Raw genomic sequence first — 23,883 nt, 5'->3', positions numbered from 1 at the left:
TTTGTTATAATTTAATTTAAAATATCTCATACGTTATTATATTAAAGATATTAAAATTAACACATAATAAAATTTATTACTTCTACTGGTGTTTTTATTATTGGTTCCAAGGGTTGGTGGCGCGTTGGCGATGCGGAATGGTTAATATTTCTTACAATGCCAATGTGTATTGGTTTTGGTGACCACTTACAATAATTACGATTTTGTTTAGTTGGAGTCGAACGAAACTGTTGCATTATATCCAATAACAAGTAACAATACGAAATAAACTAATGTTCGAACTACACATATTCAAAGTTGGTTAAATAATTCAATAGATTTTTTTTCCGTACAATATTGTAGAATCTCAGTCGGGTCGGAAAGTGAATCATTGAAAATATAACATTCGGTGAAAGCCGATTCCCTGGTATGCGTGGCGTAAGTTGGAAGAGATGCGAGTTATATATTTATCTTCCTCGCACTTATAACGTCATTCCAGAACATAATATATATTTATATATGTGTGTGTATATAATAATATGAAATAAGCAATTTCCGTATGTATATATTTTGTGTATCTCGTAAACGACTGTGTAGATCTGGCTCAAATTTTGTGTTTATATAAGTTTTTGATTTTTAATTATATATTTTAAATATATCTTGAATAAACACAATTTTTCACAAAATTTATAACTGATTGATTGTGTGACCCAAGCGAAGCACCGTCCGGTCTTTTAAATTTAAGAAAACTATTTGATAATTTTTCTTTCATTATTAAAGATCATACTTATAAACGGTGTGTAGCGGGTGGTTAGTTAAACAATGCTGTGTCTCCTTCTATCCAATCTCAAAACAATAATGACAGAGAGAGATCAGATATCACTGTTTCACTAAGCAGTCGCCAAGCAACGTTTATAATTAAGGCCGTAAGATAATTATAATTTCTTAAGTATAAGTTCTGAGGTAAGTCATAACATTATATATATATTTTTAACTCGCTTAATTGTCATATTTATTTTCAAGGTTAACGTTAACGGCGCCTATAATTAAGGTACTATTTAAGCTTGTACGAAAATGGTCGTGTGTCTCTTTTGCATTTGTATCGTTGAGCTTTGTTCGTGGCCTTTTAGATAAGTGTGCACGGTGGCCAAGTACGACAGTCATCATTTTATGAATAATTTAAGGATATATTGATGAGCCGGTTGGCGTGGTTGGTAGATACTTGCCTTTCACGCCGAAGGTTGTGGGTTCGATTCCCATCCGGGAGAGACATGTGTGACATTGTGTGCATGAACATGTCTGTTTGTCCCGAGTCTGGGTGTAATTATCTATATAAGTATGTATTTACAAAAGAAAAGTAATATATGTAGTATATCAGTTGTCTGGTTTCCATAGCACAAGCTTCGTTCAAATTTGGTATCAGATGGCCGTGTGTGAAAAATGTCCCAGGATGTCCCAGGTTATATAATTTTGCATGTTTCATATATATTTTTGTTTTCTTAATGTTTTTTATATTGAAAATACTAAAGTACTTCTATAGCTCCCAAACAAAATCACTTAACAAACAGAAACAGACAAGATACGGAACTGAACCTATTTATATTGCCGTTAATATATATAAGCCGTTATAAAATATATATTTTTTTGTTTAATTGAATTGAAATTATGTATTTCGTTACATAAAAGGAGTAACTACTGACTTCTGTGTGAGAAGATAACTTTATTATATTTGACGGTGGTATATATAAGTTTAATTTAACATAATTCCTTTAATATCACGATTAAAATTGCTTATAAAGGTCTACTTCAATAAAGTAAATAATTTACTGGTGGTAGGGCTTTGTGCAAGCTCGTCTGGGTAGGTACCACCCACTCATCAGATATTCTACCGCGAAACAGCAATACTTGATATTGTTGTGTTCCGGTTTGAAGGGTGAGTGAGCCAGTGTAATTACAGGCACAAGGGACATAAAATCTTAGTTCCCAAGGTCGGTGGCGCATTGGCTATAAGCGATGGTTGACATTTCTTACAATGCCAATGTCTAAGGGCGTTTGGTGACCACTTACCATCAGGTGGCCCATATGCTCGTCCACCTTCCTATTCTATATAAAAAAAAAGTACATTTTGATTTCCCCACTTATAACATACTAGTATACGCTCGCGGTGCGCCCGCGTTTTGGAGGCGGGGGCCTGGTATTAAGTATAAAAAAGTAGTAGACTGTCCTTACTTAGGCTTAACGCTTGCTTCATACTAAATTTTATCAAAATCGGTTCATGACTTAGCCGCGGAAGCGTAACAGAGACAAAGTTACTTTCGCTTTTATAATATTAGAAAAATCGATGATAGGAATATCATGATATATAAGAAATTAGATGATAAAAGAGCTTCTGGTTAGTATTCATTGAATTGTGTATATATATATAACAATTGCTTGGTCGACATATATATACAAAAGGCGGCCTTATTAAATGGATCTACCAGCGAAACAAATGGAAAGTACAGAAAAAGTTTGTAAACGAAGAAGAGAAATAAATTACTCTAAGAGAATAATAAACGCTAACCATTAGAACCCGTCCACGATTAGGTTTATGACGGGGTGATAATCAGTACTCCATGTCCTCCCGATGTTGACGGCGTCCTAAACCAAAGTTCAGCATCGCAGGAAGCATCAAGGACAACAGTAGATGTCATTTCTAAAAAAATACTTATATACTTATACATACCAATAAACATACATACTAAGATATATTTGTGATATTTTATAAATTATTATCATGGGTTAGTATTTTTGATTAAATTTTAAATGATTGTTGCATTTACATATACGGACGATGAAAAAGAGTACTTACCTAATTACCGAGTTTCGGGTCTTTCCTGTATAATCCACAATCCGAACCGTTGGTAGCTTCAAATTTAATTGAACTTGTAAAATGGCTTATTAAAACAGGCACTGTTATTCAATCATTCAAATATCAAATCAAATGACCTAGTTCTTTTCTCAAGTTGGCTTATAGAGACACTTTTGAATCCTCATGATACAGTATTGATAAATGTAATTAAAATATATGCTCCGTTCCCTTAAGTTACGTGAAACAGCATTACCAAAGGCAGGGTTCCAATGTCAAAATTAAATATATATAATTATAAGTCGGTCATCGCTTGTACCTTACGTCACATCCGTTTCCACCGAGTTATTTTCTCAATGTATTATTCTCGTAACGTCTGGCCATTACTAAGTTGACGCTGTCACGCGATTTCCTGACGCTAACTTTCTGTCGTTTTTTGGTATTTCTATAGGAGTGGCGTTGGCGTGTTGTAGAGATTTGAAGTGGACTTTATCCTCAAGCGTATTGACTTATAAAAATCTAACCTATTATTGAGTTAAGGTCCTCTTTAGGAGAAGGTTTGAAGCGTAATGCACCACGCTGCTCCAATGCGGGTTGATAGATACAATGGCTCTGACGAATTTTTTTAACATAGTTTGGTGAGTGAATTTAAAGATAGAAATGAATTAGCATCTATCTTAAGCTGCATCAGTACTAACCATCAGGTGTATCTTACGCTTGACCACAATAGGTCAAGCGTAAGACTATAAAAAAAAGGAGTAAAAATTCATTAAATTCGTATATTTGTAATTTTAAAAAAAGGTTCAATATTAAACATATTTTTTCATTACTTTATTTTAAATGTATTCATTAAAACGATGTTTTAATTTGTTATATATTTTTATTCAGGAAGACAAAAATGTTTCGTCAAATTTCTAATATACTTACTTACAATGGTACACCACTGAGCTTGATCTTCAACTCTCAATTTCCATCCGTATGCAGGTGAGCTATTCTGAATGACTCGGATTCACTAACACGTAACAAAAACCAAATTATTTTTCTTTCATTTTTTACTTTAGAATAGTAGGAGAGTTTAGCTAAGATGTTATTGATTATCCATCTAACGTGATCGATAGACGGATCTTGAACAAATTTAGTAATTAGCGGTTTTACGCAATGGCCAATAGCGCAATGGTTTGTGAATTCGCGAGGTAAACGTCACGGACGCGTCAAGACAAACAGACATGTTCATGCACACAAATGTCTGTCCTGGGTGGGAATCGAAACCACAACCTTCGGCGTGAAATGCAAGTATCTACCAACAACGCCAACCGACCCGTCAGCAATGATGATAGGATGAAAGAAATAATTGTTTAAGCGAATAAGCAAGGGCGTTAATATTTATTAATGATTTAATAAATGAACAAACGCCAAAAGACTTCATTGTTGAGCAAAATTAAGTCTCATCTTGTCTGTTCGCTGTGGTTTCATTAACATACAATAGTCTTCTATTAAAATCGTCTACATATTCATTTTCCTTAACAATTCTTTTGTTTTATCGTAATAGTTATTGTATTTAAACATTTTAAATACAATTTATATATATCCTTTGTCTATATGTTCAAGCTGCGTCGTTGATCAGCTTTTTATGGTATAGATCCAAGGTCATTGGTTCATACTCGAATCGTGACGTAGAAGCTCGGAGTTTAGTGGTGATCTCTTGTTCCTTGTGTCTGAGATTGGCTGTCGTGTTCGATATATGGTCATACATTACGTTACATCGTCATATATCGTTTTAGTAATAATTTATTTACAAATTAAATTCTTTTAAAAACATTTTTTATAGAGTAGTAGGCGAACCATCACCAAGTATATGAGTCATCTGATGGTAAGCAGTTTGGTCACCAACGCCCATTGACATTGGCTTTACAACCCTTTAAACTGGAACGCAACAATACCAAGTACTGCTACTGATTTGCGGTAGAATATCTGAGGAGTGGGTGGTACCCACCCAGACGAGCTTGCGCAAACCCCTACCACCAGTAAAATGGAACATACGGAGAAATAGAATATAATGCAAGGTTTATTCTTGTTTTCTTGTGTATTCGTCGAAATTGGTTTTATAAGTTTTCTATTATGGAAGCCCCGGATATGGCCTAAGATCCCCTAAATCCGCCCCTGTAAAACCAAAGCCAGCGGTCGAAGTACCGGTTCACAGTGAATACCGGAAGATTAAGTCTTTTGGTTTTACTAATCCTTCCATTGCAGTGATCGAGGACCTTAGACCTTGTAACTGAGTTCCTCTTTAGATTACCTTGAAAATTATCATACGTTTTTATCGAAATTCTGATCAAGAATGTGTATTCAAATTATAGTACACTATCCAATCAGCCTGGCTTCGTCTTGTTACTGTTACAATTAGGCTTTAGTAAATAACTCTCCCGTTGAGGAGGTATTGCGGCATATTCCACCACGCTGCTACATTGCGTGTTGGTGGTTACACAGTTGGAAACATTTAGTCTATTTTTGAATGCATTTTATCTTAGCACTTGCAAAAAAAATTATTACTTATATTATATTTCAAATCAAATCCAAATCTATTTTGATTTATATATAGTTAGAATAAATAAGCAAATAAACGGACAGATGCTAAAAGTAACTTAGAATATACAAACATACGTACATCATCTATGAAGTAATTTTTTTTACTCGTTATTAATTCTAAAAATAAGCAAGTTTAATAGCTTACGTGTTTATGTTTTTGTAACTATATAACGTTCTCAAGGCTGGACTATAACTTAGTTCACATAATTGTCAATATTTTAAATATACATATACTAATATCCGAAACGGCCCAGTGGTAATAACGCGTGAATCTTAACCGATGATCGTGAATTCAAATCCGGGCAGGCACCACTGAATTTTCATGTGCTTAATTTGTGAATATAATTCATCTTGAGCTTGACGTTGAAGGAAAAATTCGTGAGGAAATCTACATGTGTCTAATTTCAGTGAAATTCTGCCACATGTGTATTCCACCAACCTGCAATGGAGCAGCGTGGTAGAATAAGCTCCAAACCTTGTCCTCAAAAGGGGAGAGGAGGCCTTAGCAGTGGGACATTAACAGGCTGTTACCAATATTATAAATGCGAAAGTAACGCTGTCTGTGTGTTACACTTTCACGGCTAAGATATTGAACGAATGGGATGAAATTTGGTATGAAGCATGTTTGACATTGGACATAGGCTAATTTTTTTAAAATAGCTTTATGTTTAGATGCCTAACACCTCCCCTCCTCCCCAAAATGCGAGTCAAGTTGCGGGCGAAAACTAGTAAATCTATATCTAAATATACATCTACTGGTGGTAGGGCTTTGAGCAAGCTCATTTGGGTATTTGGTACAATCCTGTATATCTGATGAGTAGATATTCTACCGCAAAACACCAGTACTTGGTATTTTTGTGTTCCGGTTTGAAGGGTGAGTGTAATTAAATGGATGGTCAAAATGGATAGATATTTAGTGAATGAACCATCTTGACCATGTAGAGCTGTTCAATAAGGAAGTTCGTACTCCTCGTAGAATAGGTCAAATGTCAGCAAATGATATGCGACATTGACTTTAATAATTATAACATTTAAAGAATACACGCACGAGAAAACGTGTTATCAAAAGTCGGATATCAACATTCTACGAGTGAGATACGATAAGTGAGTTCGCATATAATATTTATTGTGTTCAGTGAAACTGGGTTGTTAGAGTTATGTAAAGACGAAATTTTATAATTTATATAAATTATAAAATGCATTTTCATTTTGTATTTCTAGTTTTTCGTGTATTGTATATAGTGGTTTATGCAAATTATGACATAAATATTTATTATGAGTTGTCAGCTTAGCAATATATTTTTTTTAATTTACTTGTATCTTTGTTTTGAGCACAAAATATTCTGCCAATATCATGTGTGACGGAAACACGTAGAATGATCGGCGACTAATTTTGTAGTTTTAATTGATGTTACTAGCTAGCTAGTAATAAGTCAACGCAATATTGTATATATCTACATAACATATACATACTTACGTATGTATATAACTTATGTATTATATATGACAGCCATCTTGGCTTTATAACAATGCTCTCCCGAGTCAGTTAAAGGTTTTTGTCAAGAAACTCCTCGTAATAGCAGCCCAGTGTTTTAAGTTTTGTTTTTAATTATAAAACTGCCGTGCTTCCTAAAACAAGTAAAGCTGATCTTACGCCCAAGCTCGTTCCGGTCGTGTCGGCTTGCCCTTACATCGGATATATGGGAGCGAAGGAATAGAGTATTCTTGTTTTCTTTTTCCGCATACGCTTGAACTTCTACTTCTATCCTTTATTTAAATACATATTATATGTATGTATAAATAAACATTAAGCGACACCTTAAAAATGTGTTAGTTCATATATGTATTTTCAAAACTAGAGACAGGCTTAATGCTAAAATCATTCTCTATAAGCAAACCTTAGACCGTTCGTAACTGTTAAAAAAATTGTCACCGGCCCTCTATACCTACAAATACTAAACCGAAAATGTTCCGCGATGAAATATCAATTACATATTTATATATACATACATAAAATATACTAGTTATTCGGTTATTATAGCCGATATGGCCCTGTGGTAAGAACGCGTGAATCTTAACCGATGATCGTGGGTTCAAACCCGGGCAAGCACCACTGAATTTTCATGTGCTTAATTTGTGATTATAATTCATCTCGTGCTTTACGGTGAAGGAAAACATCGTGAGAAAACCTACATGTGTCTAATTTCACTGAAATTCTGCCACATGTGAATTCTACCAACCCGCATTGTAGCAGCGTGGTGGAATAAGCTCCAAACCTTCTCCTCAAAAAGAGGAGAGGAGGCCTTTAGCCCAGCAGTGGGACATTCACAGGCTGTTACGGTTACGGATTCGGTTATTCAAATATAAGACAAATAATACGTCAAGACAATAAAATTTTAATCCTACTTTACTACGCCTTGTAATCTTAAAATATTCTCCTAAAGTAACTGTAAATGCAGAGTTGAATGTAACTTTAAGGCCGAGCTTTTATAAGTTCGTATATATTTTCATATTTCAATGCTATGACCTTTGTGTTTCCGCAGTTTTTCGTCAATTATATACATCGAAATTGTTTCCGGCGTTGCGCATATAATGTGTAGGTATATGTAAAGTAGTTCTGTCCTGCGGCTTAATTTCCTCTAGGAGATTACCTTGAAGATCATGGCGTTTTTATTTAACACAGATTTCGAACTCAATCATTATAATTTTTTTTAATGTGTAAAAGAAAATTTTGTATTTTTCTCCTCTCTCATTTCCTTTTTTTTTTGGCACTACCTAAGTTCGTCAATAGTTGTCAAATAAAAAATATATAAAATCGGCCGACAAGTAGAGGAGGAAAAGACATACTAAGTCTGTTTACAGAATAATATACTCGGTTTTTGGGCCTTGTGTCACTGCCACAAACTAAGATGTAATTTTTTTTATAGTGTAGGTAAACGGACGAGCATATGGGCAACCTGATGTTATGTACTGGTAAGTGGTCACCAACGCCCATAGACATTGGCACTGTAAGAAATGTTAACCATCGCTAACATCGCCAATGCGCCACCAACCTTGGGAACTAAAATGTTATGTCCCTTGTGCCTGTAATTACACTGGCTCACTCACCCTTCGAACCGGAACACAACAATACCAAGTACTGCTGTTTTGCGGTAGAATATCTGATGAGTGTGTGGTACCTACCCAGACGAGCTTGCACAAAGTCAACTACCACTACCAATCACTAGTAAGTATGTCCTTTTTGTTTGTAGTTACACTGGCTGACTCGCCCTTCAAACTGGAACACAACAATACCAGGTATTGCCGTTTGGTAGTAGAATAAGTGATAAGTGCGTGATGCCCCTTAGTTTGATCACAAAGCTCATTAACATATATTAGTGTCGTCCAATTAAAAAAGAAATTCGTGTCGAACTGCGCGGGTCGTATATATAAACAACGTAAGACAAAGAACGATAACTAACTATATTCGCTTTCGTTTCTCGAAGGCCTCGTCTGTATACAGCGTGCTACAGTTTAGTATTCGCTAATCATAAACGGCAATGATTGACACGATTGCTCGATGTGATGTAATTACGTTTAACTTGGAGATTAAATAAGTGTACACAGTAAATGCCCCACTGCTAAGGCCGTATCTCCTTTTTAAGGACTGTCATTCCACCATGCTTCTAGACTGCGCATTGGTGGATACACGTGTCAGATATGGACGTTGGTGACCACTGATCATCAGGTGGCCCATATGCTCATTTGCCTACCTATATAAAAATATATATGAAATTATAGGTATATAAAATGAAATTTGGCTTAAAATTAACAATAATTAATTAAATTAAATGATTTACTTAAGTTTACGTTTAAATGCATAGTTACTGAATAATATAACATCCATAATATGTTACTGAATCAAATTCAAAATATCAGACTCATTGTCAAAAAATTCAGTCTAGTAAATAATTATTCATTCATTCAATACATTCTTATATTTTACATATTCGTTTATATAGAAAGAATCAAGTGTTTATCATGTTTTAACATCATTTTAATTTCCAAGTCTGACTATATTCGATGTCTAATTTCAACAGAGCAGCCTGTGTACAATTAGTTGCGGAGTAATGTGGGAACGTATCGCACAAAGCATTAGGCAACCATTCATACACGCACTCTCACGGCTCCCTGTCGGCGATTATAAATAGAAATAATGATTTACATATAAATACGACTAGCGATGTCTTGTAGTTTTGCGTGGATTTCGTTTGGGGCGCCTTAAATCGAAATCCTATCATGGATGATATCATACAGTACAGTAAGAGCCTTTTAATGTCCCACTGCTGGGCTAAGGCCTCCTCTCCGTTTTGAGGAGAAGGTTTATTCCACCTTAGAACCTTATTCCACCACGCTGCTCCAATGCGGGTTAGTGGAATACACATGTGGCGGAATTTCAATGAAATTAGACACACGCAGGTTTCCTCACGATGTTTTCCTTCAACGTCAAGCACGAGATGAATTATAAGCACAAATTAAGCACATGAAGTTCAGTGGTGCTTGCCAGGGTTTGAACCGACGATCATCGGTTAAAATTCACGCGTTTTAACCACTAGGCCATTTCGGATGATATCATTGCTTATTATTAATTGTCTTCGAGTCATTTTTCTAGTTAATCTTTTTGATTATATAAATTTACATATATAACTACATTTAACATTAGTCTTATTCTTAATTAAATTTGAAATATATATATTTTTTTATAATATTACGTTTTTGCCAACGATGATCCGTAGGTCCACCGCGGTAAAATAACGTATGTGTATACCGTTAAATTACGCACTCGTATTTTAACGGTTAAGTGAATCGTAATTAATCATACACCGGTTCCAATTCGTGATTGCATAATGTCCTTAATAATTCGATTGAAAGTAAAAACTCGACGCGTGACACTTGATACGAACCAAAAATAGAAATGTAGAGAAACGCTGCACTTTTAAATTTATTTAGAAATATTAAATATAAGAATGATATGGTTTATTAATTAATTTATTTATTTATATGGGTACACAAACGGAATACAATCAAGACATACATTAAAATTACGAACTTATACAGTTTTAAGCTAGAATACATTCTTAAACTTGTGTACACGGCATGCTCATTAGAATAATATTTAAACAGTCAGTTGCTCTTTACGTACTATCGATAAAATTAACATAAATTTTTGTATAAAAAGCCATCCGTCACTGTTTCGCACGTAGAATAAGACATTTTATTATTTATTATATCAAGGGACCTCAGACATACATACGAGCACAAAGAATTTCGATCTTTAGCCAGTACTTTGTTAGGCCTCCGCTGGCATACATATAGTTTTATCAAAATCGAATGTATGTTTATAAGCCGAGATGGCCTAGTGGTTAGAACGCGTGGATCTTAACCGATGATCGTGGGTTCAAACCCGGGTAAGCACCACTGAATTTTCATGTGCTTAATTTGTGATTAAAATTCATCTCGTGCTTGACGATGAAGGAAAACATCGTGAGGAAACCTGCATGTGTCTAATTTCATTGAAATTATGTCACATGTGTATTCTACCAACCCGCATTGGAGCAGCGTGGTGGAATAAGCTCTAAACCTTCTCCTCAAAAAGGGAGAGGAGGTCTTAGCCCAGCACTGGGACATTAACAGGCTGTTACTGTTATTGATTAGAGGACAAACTTTTTCCTTCAAACGAGCCGTGAAGAGGCCGTGTGGGCCGGCAAAGCGGGGGCGGCTAGTGCAGAACATTCTTCCTGACTGTACTGGCCGTCATCGCGTTTGGACTCTACTACCACTTACCATCAGGTGGAGTTGAGTCATTTGCCCTATACAAAAACACATTTAATTTGCAACTGTTACGACATAAATTTTGTCCGTAAAGGAAAAGATTTTAAGGAATCTTGTTTTATTTTTGGAAGAAATTCTGAATCATGTTCGTATATCTAAACACGAATCTGAAACGGAGCTGCGTGTTAAGCACGCGATTATTTTCCTTAAAAGGAAATTAGGTCTTTGCTGAATGATATGTTCGTAAGTCTAAGGCTTCTTTAAATATATGTATAATCGCCTGTCGCCTCTGTTCGTGGATATATATTCGGTTTACATAATAATTTAGGTAATTCCTTCCGAAAGGCTTGAATGTATATTAAATTTATATCGAATTGAATATGTGTTGAGTTTTTTTATGTTTTGTAATCAAGAAATTATAAGGTGATTATAGTAATACTAGTATCCGCCTGCGGCTTTGCCTGCGTTTAAGAGGCAGAGTGAAGTGATGATGATCGTTTGAGTAATTTATACGTGGAAGCGTAACAAACAAACACACTTTCAAAATGGATAAGAGGAGAAAAAACATTAGTCCGCACGAAATTTGAACGATTAATAAGAAAAATTTACAGTTTTATTTTATCAATAGTAAGTTGGTAAGGTTATTTGTGTGGACATTTAAAACACTTACATCGGTTTCTCAAGGTGAGCCAGTGTAATTACAGAGTAATTTCACGTCACAGATAAACTTTTTCCACCAAAAACTTTACATTTTTGATAGCAAGTCGGTTGTATTATTTTCAATGTCAAAGTTAGACCTATTTACAGGTAGGTGGTCTATTAGTTCGCGTTCTGTTTTTATAGTAAAAAACTAAACGTGATTTATTCAATATGAATAGATTCAAGTTGGTAACAATATAAAGATGCGCGCGCGCCGTCTCGGTCGAGTACGCTCGTTCCAAATTCGAACGCGTCACCGCCATTGGTCCACTTGTTTTGGAGTTACGTGGACAGTTGTGAAAATCGTATTACGTTATTTCCGGTATAGTTTAATAAATTATAATACACATATTGGCAATGTTGAAATAATTATTCTATGAATGAAAAAAAATTAAAAATATGTTCAAAACTACACAATGATCGGTTGTAGTTGTCATAAACGCAAATAGACAATCAAACTTTCATATTTGTAAAGTTACAGACACTGCCCTGCAGTTGACTGAATTCAACATATAAAATAAAGTACTATAAAAATCCCTGGGGAATATTTCTTGCTTTGTCATTTAAGAGGTATGCATTATGGAATTATTATTATTATTAAATAATTATGTTGTCATCCTTCATATATGACTTTGGACAAGTTGAATATTTTTTTTAGAATCGTCATTTTACAAAATTAAATTAAATTAGCATTTAATTCTGACCACCGGCCATTCAGACCACCAGTCATTCTGAACACCGACTTCAATTGAAATACATAGATAATGAAATACAATTGAATTATTATTTATCCTGCATGGATTCTAACTCCAGACATTTTTATTATCATATATATAAAGAGTAATAGTTTAAGCATTAAAAGTAAGACGGAACGGCTTCCTATAGCAAATACTATGATCGAGTCATCTCAGACGCTTTAAGATCATGTGAATATCCACACCAGTTAAGTATACTCTATTAATCTTGTAATTTTATAACAAATTTATATATTTTAAATTTATTTCACATTTATTACCATGAAATATTGATAGGACAACATGGAATTTATCGTTAGTGTATAATGACCTGCCCATTAAACAAAATGACGTTTAGATCCTGGCTATCATAACTTTTTCTTTTAACGCTGGTAAAACGCATCAGGCGTTCCCCCCACGGGAACTGTGGGTGTTATTTGAGGCTCGCCAGTGTCCAAGGCGCCGAGTGCGCCCCGAACATCGGAATACCCGTATACCCGTATAACCCATCGGTTATTTAGTATAATATGTATATATCATACTAGCTAGTCGTCCCGGCTTCGCACGGTTGGTTAAGACGATAAATGTATTTTGGATAGGGTTTGCGTAAAATCTGTTTTTAATGAGCGTCTACGTCGGAGAAGGCAAGTTTTCAAGTCAATCTGGCAGATAGTTTAGAAAATCTCGTGATGAGTAGTATTTCGCTTATTTTTTTTATAGAATAGAAAGGCGGACGAGCATATGGGCCACCTGATGGTAAGTGGTCACCAACGCCCATAGACATTGGCATTGTAAGAAATTTTAACCATCGCTTACATCACCAATGCGTCACCAACCTTGGGAACTAAGATGTTAGGTCCCTTGTGCCTGTTATTACACTGGCTCACTCACTCTTAAAACCGGAACGCAACAATACCAAGTACTGCTGTTTTGCGGTAGAATATCTAATGAGTGGGTGGTACCTACCCAGACGAGCTTGCACAAAGCTCTAGCACTAGTAAATTACGGAATTTATATACGGAACTGTAAAAGTAATTTCATTCTCAGCCTACATTGAGCACATGGGCTATTGTTATTCAAGCGGCAAGTCTGAGGTGCATTGCGATAAACGTTAGCCGCCTTTTAACCGCCTCGCGCGGAATTGGATCATGCGTTTGATCTAATTTAATTGCTCTGTGGATGTACTCGTAGCTCCGAATGTTTTAATTTATTTAGAGGATAAATTTTCGATGATTTTCACTAATATATAAATTAAAGTTTTATTACAATCTTTATTATTACTATTATTTACTATCTGTCAATTATAAAGATGTTATAACCGAACCGAACCGAAACAGCCTGTGAATGTCCCACTGCTGGGCTAAAGGCCTCCTCTCCTCATTTTGAGGAGAAGGTTTGGAGCTTATTCCACCACGCTGCTCCAATGCGGGTTGGTGGAATACACATGTGGCAGAATTTCAGTGAAATTAGACACATGCAGGTTTCCTCACGATGTTTTCCTTCACCGTAAAGCACGAGGTGAATTATAATCACAAATTAAGCACATGAAAATTCAGTGATGCTTGCCCGGGTTTGAACCCACGATCATCGGTTAAGATTCACACGTTCTTACCACTGGGCCATCTCGGCTTTTTAAAGATGTTATATATAAAAGATATTATATATAGGTATAATCTATAATTATTATTATATAATATATACTTTATACATATAAGTTTAATGTGGCTGAAATGGCCCAGTCGTTAGCACAAGTAAACATTAATCGAATATTGTGACACGTGTGGCACATGCTGTGTGACTAATAGAATGTCTTTTGCTAGACGTAAGTCCACCAAACAGCTTGACAGTAGCGTCTTGGGATATACTCCATACTCTTATCAAGACGAAGTTTTGCCTCGTTGCTTTTGATAGAACCGCAAAAAAGTATTAAATGTTTGGAATTACATGAAAATCCTGAAGCCGGATTGTTATTAATGCGTTTTATCAGCTGTTAAACGCGTTCGCTAACGGAAGACAAATCGATGAGTGTCGAAACCGCTCCGAGGACGTTGCCAAACAAACACACAACATTGCTGAAACAATCACTTCCGTAGGATCTCAGCTATATTTTGTAATATTTATTGAGTTGTAATTGGTATTACTAACTTTAGCTGTTATTTCGCTGTAGCTAGCATGCCCGTCTGAGTGATCACCTTGTCTTCCAGTTGGAAGTGTGAGTTTGCCAGTGTAACTACAGGCACAATTTGATTCATTACGGTGCCAATCGTGAAATCTTAGACGGCATGTTCTATATGTCAGTTATATCACAGGCTCACTCACTTTGGTATACCATTTTGCGATAAGACGTATTAACCCAAACGGGCTAAAAATTCTTATATGGCATTGTATGGCATCCTTTGGCGTAAGCATCGACTAATTTCCACGATAGTTATCAAGTGCGGTTAAAATAAAGGAAAACATTACGAATATTATTGGCGATTTGTGTCACGATTTTTAACTATAAAAGGTATACAGACAGACGTGATTCATCCTCGGCTGACAATGCCTCGATGAGACAATGTCGACGAAGGCAAGATAATGCGGGGTTCAAGGTTCGATGTTTAGTCATCGCAAATTAACAATAAAGTAATTACTATGTATAAAATACTTCGTTGTTTCAGCTAATACAAGACACTTGATACAAGATACTAAGGTTGTAAAACTAAGTGTATGTGAATATTTTTTTTATTTTATAAGTGCACAAATCCCGATTTTATTGGTTCAAGCACCCGGGGTCGGACCATTAAAATGTTATTGGTGTTTTTAATCAAGAAATTCTCAGTACAAGCCCTGAGTTGAAAGAACCCCAAGCCTCGGAAAACATGTTGTAAGGTCGTTGGTCCTGCGCCAGAACTAATTCCGGTCATGATCAGATTGTCGTGCCATTTGTTTATGAGATTCATCAGATATTCTACCGCAAAACAGCAATACTTGATATTGTTGTGTTCCGGTTTGAAGGGTGAGTGAGCCAGTGTAATTACAGGCACAAGGGACATAAAATCTTAGTTCCCAAGGTTGGTGGCGCATTGGATATGTAAGCGATGGTTGACATTTCTTACAATGCCAATGTCTAAGAGCGTTGGTGACCACTTACCATCAGGTGGCCCATATGCTCGTCCGCCTTCCTTTTCCTTTTTTTCTATAAAAGATTTAGGTAATAGAGAATACATTTGCATTTACGCACACTATTATAGCCTGTCAGCAGGTGGCTAGTCTCCCATGGAATAGTTATTCACGCACCGTTAAATCGCTGCCAACCGGATCCAAGGAATTAAAATGGGTCTCTTTTCAAACAGCTGTACAAAGTATTGGAGTTTAGATGTATATAATATTTGATCAATGAGTGGTGGAAACCATTCATATTTGTCGTTCATTTTCATACAGGTTATATGTATATATAATATACAGATTTTCTGGTTATCCTCGGTATAATTTACATACACCAAACCTGTGGCAGCTATAAACCTTGTAAACGATGAAGTTATTATAGAGCCTACTTGGATAAAGTATATTTCGATTTGAATATTTATAGATTTGAGTCTTTGTTCGAGGCGAACGTTCACACAATAAGAAATATTTATAATATATACATATATAATTAGCATATAATGTTGTTGTTATGGAACCAGTTCAAATGCGTTGTTGATTTAATTTTGAATAGTAATAAAGTTAAATTTCGTTCGTCGAGTGTCGTGTTCTCGTGATCTCGTGAACCACTTTCACATTTGCGTAATATTATGCAAAACTTGATGCTTGTCCCGTAATTGGTAATTCTTAATCGGAACAGTATTCAGGGTTCCGTCGACGAATAAGGAAACCGTATAAGTTTATCATTCGTGTTGCCTTTGAGAATTGACGGTATGCTCTTGTGTCATGGGAGATATTTTTCCTCATATTGAAGAGACAGTTAAGAGGTTACTCCGGCACGCTTCAGAGGAGCCTGAACTTCGGTTAATATTCACGAGTTGTAACCTTTTTGGCTTTACATGCACCTCGTGGCATCTTTTTTTTATAAAATAGGTAGGCTGATGAGCAAATGGGCCACCTGATGATAAATGGCCACCACTATCTGTATATATTGGCGCTGTTAGAAATATGAACCGTTCCTTGCAACACCAATGCGTCACCAACCCCGGGAACTGAGATGCTTTGTCCCTTGTGTCTGCATGTAGATTGGCAATAATATTAAGCAGCAATACTTGAGCAATCTTTAGCGGTAGAATATATGATGATTGGGTGCTACCGACCCAGAAGGGCTTGCACATAATCCTACCACCAATTAAGTTTGAGTGTATTTATAAAATGTCTTGCTGTATTTACATATATATTTTAATTGTTTCATTTAATTTAAACACTTATCTAGAAATATTTTGAATACAAATAGTTTGATATAAAAAAATCGATTCCTCAGAGTAGCCTTGACATAAAAATATCAAGGTACAACTAGTTTTTCATCTAGAAAACTGCAGTACTAACTGACCTTGCACTTTTTATAACAGTTGGACTTATCGTATAATCTTATATAAAAAGGGTCTTTAATATTTGTTTGAGATTAATATACTTCAATACCGTTGTACCGATCACTTTGAATGTTAGAGCATGTATTTTGTCATGGAGAAGGTTTTTATACTATATTTATTTCTAGATCGCCCACGTGTTGTATTGTGATTCAGGTGTTGGGTGTAAGAAAAGGAGTCCTGTGTAATTCCTTGGGTTACTAGCTTCATACTAATTTTCATCAAAATCGCTTCAGTGGTTTAGATGTGAAAGCATAACAGACAGACAAACAGGTACTTTCGCATACATATACGTATGCTACCCGATAATTGTAGAGGGGTATTACCGCAAATTAAATGAATTGAACGCTCCATTCACAATTTTTCGACATTTTATAATGTGCTTGTTATTATTGATATTGTAAATATGAAAGTGAATATGTTTATTTACTTAAATACTCAACCGATCCCTTATATACACGTTCTTAGGGGTACAGAAGAGGACATAGGTTAGATAACGCCTGCCTCCCGCTTCTTACGCGCAGAGAAGCCACGCGGGAACTGTTCGTAGTATTTTTATAACTTGCATGTGCTTACATGCACGCTAACGATCACTGGATTTTTCCAGTGTTATAAATAAACACGCATCAAGAGGCTTTATTTTATTATATATATTAAATTGTTTTGCATGTCGTTTTTAATACAAGAGTTATTGTGTTTCTGAAATTATTAATCAAATTGATATTAAATATTAGAAGCATTCCGAAAATACCCTGATCTGATAATAGACGTAAGAAACAAAAACAGTTTTTTTTTTGACAATTTTTATAATCTTTTACAAAATTCAATATGAATGAAAACGGCAGGCGATCGTTTCGTTCCTAATGTCTTATCACTTCTCGTCTATAGACTTAATTATTATATAATAAATTTTTACACACAAACGTCACCTTTAAATGATATCTTATATAACGTAGGTACATAACGCATAAAACAAATTACTAGCCATGATCCAGAGCAGATGCGGGTAATCTTAATCGAAGATCGTTTCATAAACATCAATAAAATTTCAGGTATTTTGGTGCTGGTGGTATTCGGTGTGTGTGCTCAATTTGTGTTTTTAATTGATCTTAGAAAACATTCCTAATGTCTAAGTCTAATGAAATACCGTCATATCCGCCAACTCGTATCTAAGTAGCGTGTGTGAATAAACCCCAAAGCTTCAATAGAGAGAGAGAGTGAGTGAGTTCATACAGCACAGCACTGCTGTCCTCAGTGATACCGCACAATGTTCGTAACGTACCTGACACGCCCTTTCCACATTCATCAGCCTTGTAATATAACCTTATTCATCTGGTCAGCCAGACCTACGAAAAAACGGGTAATTATTATAATTGAATGTATAATTGCTACGATACTTAAATCTTTGCTTAAGCTTTAAAACGCGCGCCGACAACCTCCAGATACTTGAATCGCGCTGGGCTGTTGACGGTCATTCAAGGTACTGTATACATATTTGAAACCAATTATAAAATCGTTAATAAATAGCCGTGACCTAATATACAAGCACATGACCGGAATATGTATCAATTTCTGACCAATAATTAATTGTGTTTAATTATATTATTTTAATATTTCATGTAACTCGCAATTATATAATATTTTAATTTCAATATAGTTTAAAACATGGTACAAGGGCTCAAGATCGAACGTGAGGTATTTGATATAACTATTGCGCTTTTGACGCTTCATTTCGGTGGTATTTACATTCAAAACCAGAAAAGTGAGGTCTATTAATCACCCTATGGACTAAGGCCTTCAATCCTTTTGAGGAAATGTTTGGAGCTCATTCCACCACCCTTCTCCACTGCGGGTTGGTGGATACATATATGGCCTTATCTATTAATATATTTCAACGGAGATAAAAACGTTCTAATACTTTCAATAAAAACTCATAAGATATTGAATATTTCAAGTTTTTGATTTCGAAACACAACGTATTACTTATATTCTTATTCAAGAATGTTTCTACGCGCGCCTACTACAAATCGTAACGGTTTTTTTTCGGTACAGGTCAAACGTAACTGGTTTTAATGCGTAACTTCGTCGCTCAGTGGATGTTTAGTTAACCAATTATTTATCTCTTTCTATCCTTATTGTTTTCACATTCAAATTACATCAAATAATTCATTATTCAAGTATGCTTATAAAGGCACTGTTGAATCATTATGTTACAGTATTGAATTAAATGTAAAACTACCTCCGCTTCGGTTGTAGATTCTACCTAGAAGACACTCAGCATTCACTCTTTTTCATTTTTTTAATTACAGAGTATCAGAATCAAATACCATACAATTTATGTATATTCTGCTTGGAAATAAACTAATACTATCTCCACGCATTTATATAATCTCGTGTTAAGCAAAATGCCTTATTTATCAAAGTTTTTTTTGTCATGATATTTTTTGTCTTAATTTCTATACAATTATTGTCACTGTTTCTTTCAAAATGAGCTATATTATAGAATAATATATTGGAAAGAATAACATTCACAGCATTCATTAACTAATCACCCGCTAAACGAGGTTGTAAGTAAGGCCGTTAGTTATTTATTAATTTAAGCCAAATATGCTTAAGTGTTATGTTTTATTACGTTTCCTTTTCTTGGAATTTAGCATTTCAGCCTTTCGGTCCAGCGTATACATCTACCTGGTCATATTACTGTTCTGAAAGTGCAAAAATAGAGGTGACAGCTGTTTGCGCACACATTTGTGCATTGTAATATCTTCAGCGCATTAGTCTATTTTCCATTATAAATTTCCGAAAAATCGGTCACGAGGACATCTTCATTATTACACGCGAGTGAATTTGATTAGAGATTGTATGTAAATTGTGTTATCAGATTGGCTGAACACATGTCAACATTCAATTGCCAATTCAATCAAATTATAATCAATTGCCGTCCACACGGCGACCATTGTATTCTCAATCTTATGTCTGAATTCGCGCAGCTAAAGATCGTACGAAAACATTTATAACCAAGAAACAGAAGTTGACACTTCTTTCTTCTTCTCGCACATTTTCTTCTATAGTTCTAGATGAAGATTTTCTTTGAAGATCCTACTCGGGCAGGGTATTTTATTTTCTAAAACGGCGATAGTGTCTACTTTGACTATCCATAAACTTCTACGTTGAATAAATGAATTTGTGTTTTGAAATATCTCACAAATAACGACTGTACTAATTATCTATGCTATTAAATAAAGCTGAAGAGTTCGTTCGTCTGTTTTGAATATATATAAGTGTAGAGCAAATGGGCCATCTGATGATAATTGATCACCAACGCCCATAGACATTGGCGATGTAAGAAATAATAACACGAAACGACCGACGAGGTTGGCAGTCACATTTAATGCGGATGAAACCGGCTCAGCTATCAGCTAGTTTACATAGAATATAAGAACACTTGTTTTTTTCTAAAACAAACTGCTGCCACGATTGGCGCTGCGTCTGTTGGCTGAAAATTAATAGCCGATATCCGCATCTGATTATAAATTAGGCAAATCAGTTGGCCGTGGTCTGGCGATGACTTTTAATTTCACATATCACCAAGTGCTGTCCGCATACAATAATATGATGGGTAATATTTTATAACACGTTAAGCAAAGGCGCCGATTTATCTAAAGGCTGAGTAGGCTGAGTAGGCCTTTTTTTAAACACTGGGGAGGTATGTGGGCTCGCCGGTGTTCAAGGCGCCGAGTGCGCCTCGAACATCGGAATACTCACTAAAAAACCAGCGGTACCTTTTCCGTCTTGACGAGGAGCGCCACGGGATCGCTTTCGCATGCTACCGTGACGGCTGAGTAGGCCCTGAATAGGGCTCAAGAAAGCAAAACTTACTGAGATTTCTTATTTATTTATTAAATAGGAAGCCAACGTTATATATTTAGAAAAACATTTGTTATTGCATGTATAAAAATATTTTAACCAAATATATACCAATTATCGACTAACTTAACAATCAAAAAATAAAACTAACTTAAATAACAAAATAGAATAAATATATATTTTTTTTTTTAGAACTACCAACAAAAGATACAATAATTCGTGTACAGCAGTAATTTTTAGTAATACATTTCAATTGTTCTTTTACTTACAGGTAATTACAGCATGCAATTTGTTATAGGCAATCATCGACTAACAGAGTTACATTAATAAAAATAATAGATATTCATTTGCGTAAAAAAACATGCTTACAAAATACAGGATTTATCTTAATTTATGTAAAAAATAAAAATTGTAAAAAAGGAAAAAAAGCTAATAAAACTATATAAGAATTCCATTGAATAATCAAAGTAACAAAGTAATGGTGTCAAAAAATTGTTCATAAGTATTTAAAAAAAAAAATTTCACGATATAAAATAAAAACACAGAAAAAAGCAGATAACATAACATCATAACTATTTATTTATATTCTATGCAAAGTGTTTTAGATGTGAGGCAATTTTATTTTTAAAGGAGTAGTTACTATCATGCAAGATGTCTAGTTCATTGATACCAGTCGATAGCTCGTTATACGTCCTAGCTAGTCTGTTTATTGGTGAAATTTTTCCTAGGTTGGTTTTTTGTTTAGTTGTTACAAATAACGGTGACTCGTATATAGGTATTCTGAAAGGCACGTTAAAACCAATCATAGAGAGGATTTGTGGGCAATCAATTTTATTATTTAATAATTTGTGTAGAAACGTTAGATCTAAAAGTTTTCTTCGACAATTCAAAGACAGTAAGTGGTAGTTATTAAGTCGGTCCTGGTACTGTTCGCCCCTCAAGTTATTAAATCTATAATGTAAAAATTTTAAAAACTTCTTTTGCACTCTCTCGATTGTATCAATATGAATTTTGTATTGAGGGCTCCAGACAACAGAACAGTATTCCAGTTTACTTCTAACCAAGGAGTTGTAAAGAGTTATGATTGTATATGACTTATGTAGCTCCTTAGAGTTTCTCAAAATGAATCCCAAAGACTTGAATGCGGATGTTGTAATGTGTTCGACGTGAGTATTAAATTGAAGCCTCGAGTCCAAAATAACTCCTAAATCTCGAATAGTTTGCACCTTGTTTATAGTAATACCAGATATATTGTACGCACTTTCTATAGTGTTTCTTTTTCGTGTAAACTGAATATGGTAGCACTTCTTGATGTTTAATTTCATTTTATGTAATTTGCACCAGTTTTCAAGGCGATCAATATCTTCCTGTACTATTGTCACGTCATTGTGAGTTTTAATAGTCTTTGTTATTTTTAAATCATCAGCATACAAGTAGGCTCTAACGTGTTTAAATATTAAGGGTAACTCGTTTATAAATATATTAAAAAATATTGGACCTAGATTTGATCCCTGTGGTACTCCTGAATGTGCAATGTATGGAACTGACTGATATCCATCAATAACTACTGTAGATGGGCGTGCGTTAATATAAGAGGTGCACCACTTTAGTAAGGTGTCAGTTATACCGAACGATCTCAATATCTCCAATAATATAGAGTGATTAACCGTATCAAAAGCCTTCGAAAAATCTGTATAAATTGCATCAATTTGTTCACCCTCATCTACAGCTCTAACTGTTTTTTTTTTTTTTTATAGAATAGGAAGGTGGACGAGCATATGGGCCACCTGATGGTAAGTGGTCACCAAACGCTCTTAGACATTGGCATTGTAAGAAATGTCAACCATCGCTTATAGCCAATGCGCCACCAACCTTGGGAACTAAGATTTTATGTCCCTTGTGCCTGTAATTACACTGGCTCACTCACCCTTCAAACCGGAACACAATAATATCAAGTATTGCTGTTTTGCGGTAGAATATCTGATGAGTGGGTGGTACCTACCCAGACGAGCTTGCACAAAGCCCTACCACCAGTATGTTTCTGTAACAAAGGTGACAAGGTTGGTATTAGTAGATCTTCCTGATACGAATCCGTGCTGATTACTATTTATATGGGATTTAAGATAATCTGCTAAGTTATAATGTACAAGGCTTTCGAAGACCTTTGCCACAGCTGACAAGATTGATATCGGACGATAATTTTCGACGGAAGCGGGATCATTGCTTTTAAACACAGGTACAATTCTCGCCTCCTTCCAAACTTGTGGAAATATTCCTGTATTTAAAGATGTATTAAAAATGAGATACAATGGAAAAGATAAAGTAGACGCACACATTGAAAGGAAGTAGGGAGATATGTTATCTGGTCCTGCGTCTTTATTATGATCAAGCCTCTTTAATTTTTTTTCGATGTCGCCTTGTTATAGGTATATATTACCAACGTAAGTTTTGGGATCAGGTGCACAGTAGTTTGATGTGTTGTCATTTACATAGACGGAGGAAAAATACGCTGCAAAAATATTCGAAACATCTTGTTTATTTTTTGCTTCGACATTTCCATAGACCATCGATGTAGGGTAGGCGCTAGAATTTTTACGCTTGTTTTTGAAATGCGTCCAAAAATACCGAGGATTCTTCGAGATTGCATTTTCAATCATCGTTATGTAATTGTCATAACAATGTTTGATCAATTTGTTACAGTCTTTTCTTAGGTATTGAAATTCTATTTTATCCAATGGGTTGTTATACTGTTTTAATTTAATATGGAGCTTATATTTTCTTTTTAGGCATTTTATTAAGGTGG

The 23,883-nt window shown here is 35.1% G+C and overlaps 1 protein-coding gene across 1 annotated transcript in view; it reads left to right on the top strand.

Moving 5' to 3' along the window:
- LOC126778710 (scavenger receptor class B member 1) overlaps positions 1-23,883 on the top strand; it is a 95,786-nt gene that overhangs the window by 11,500 nt on the left and 60,403 nt on the right. The gene's annotated exons all lie outside the window — the stretch shown is intronic.

Source organism: Nymphalis io, chromosome 27, assembly GCF_905147045.1.
Source record: "Nymphalis io chromosome 27, ilAglIoxx1.1, whole genome shotgun sequence".
Classification (NCBI taxonomy): domain Eukaryota; kingdom Metazoa; phylum Arthropoda; class Insecta; order Lepidoptera; family Nymphalidae; genus Nymphalis; species Nymphalis io.
This window is presented reverse-complemented; position numbering and strand designations above follow the sequence as displayed.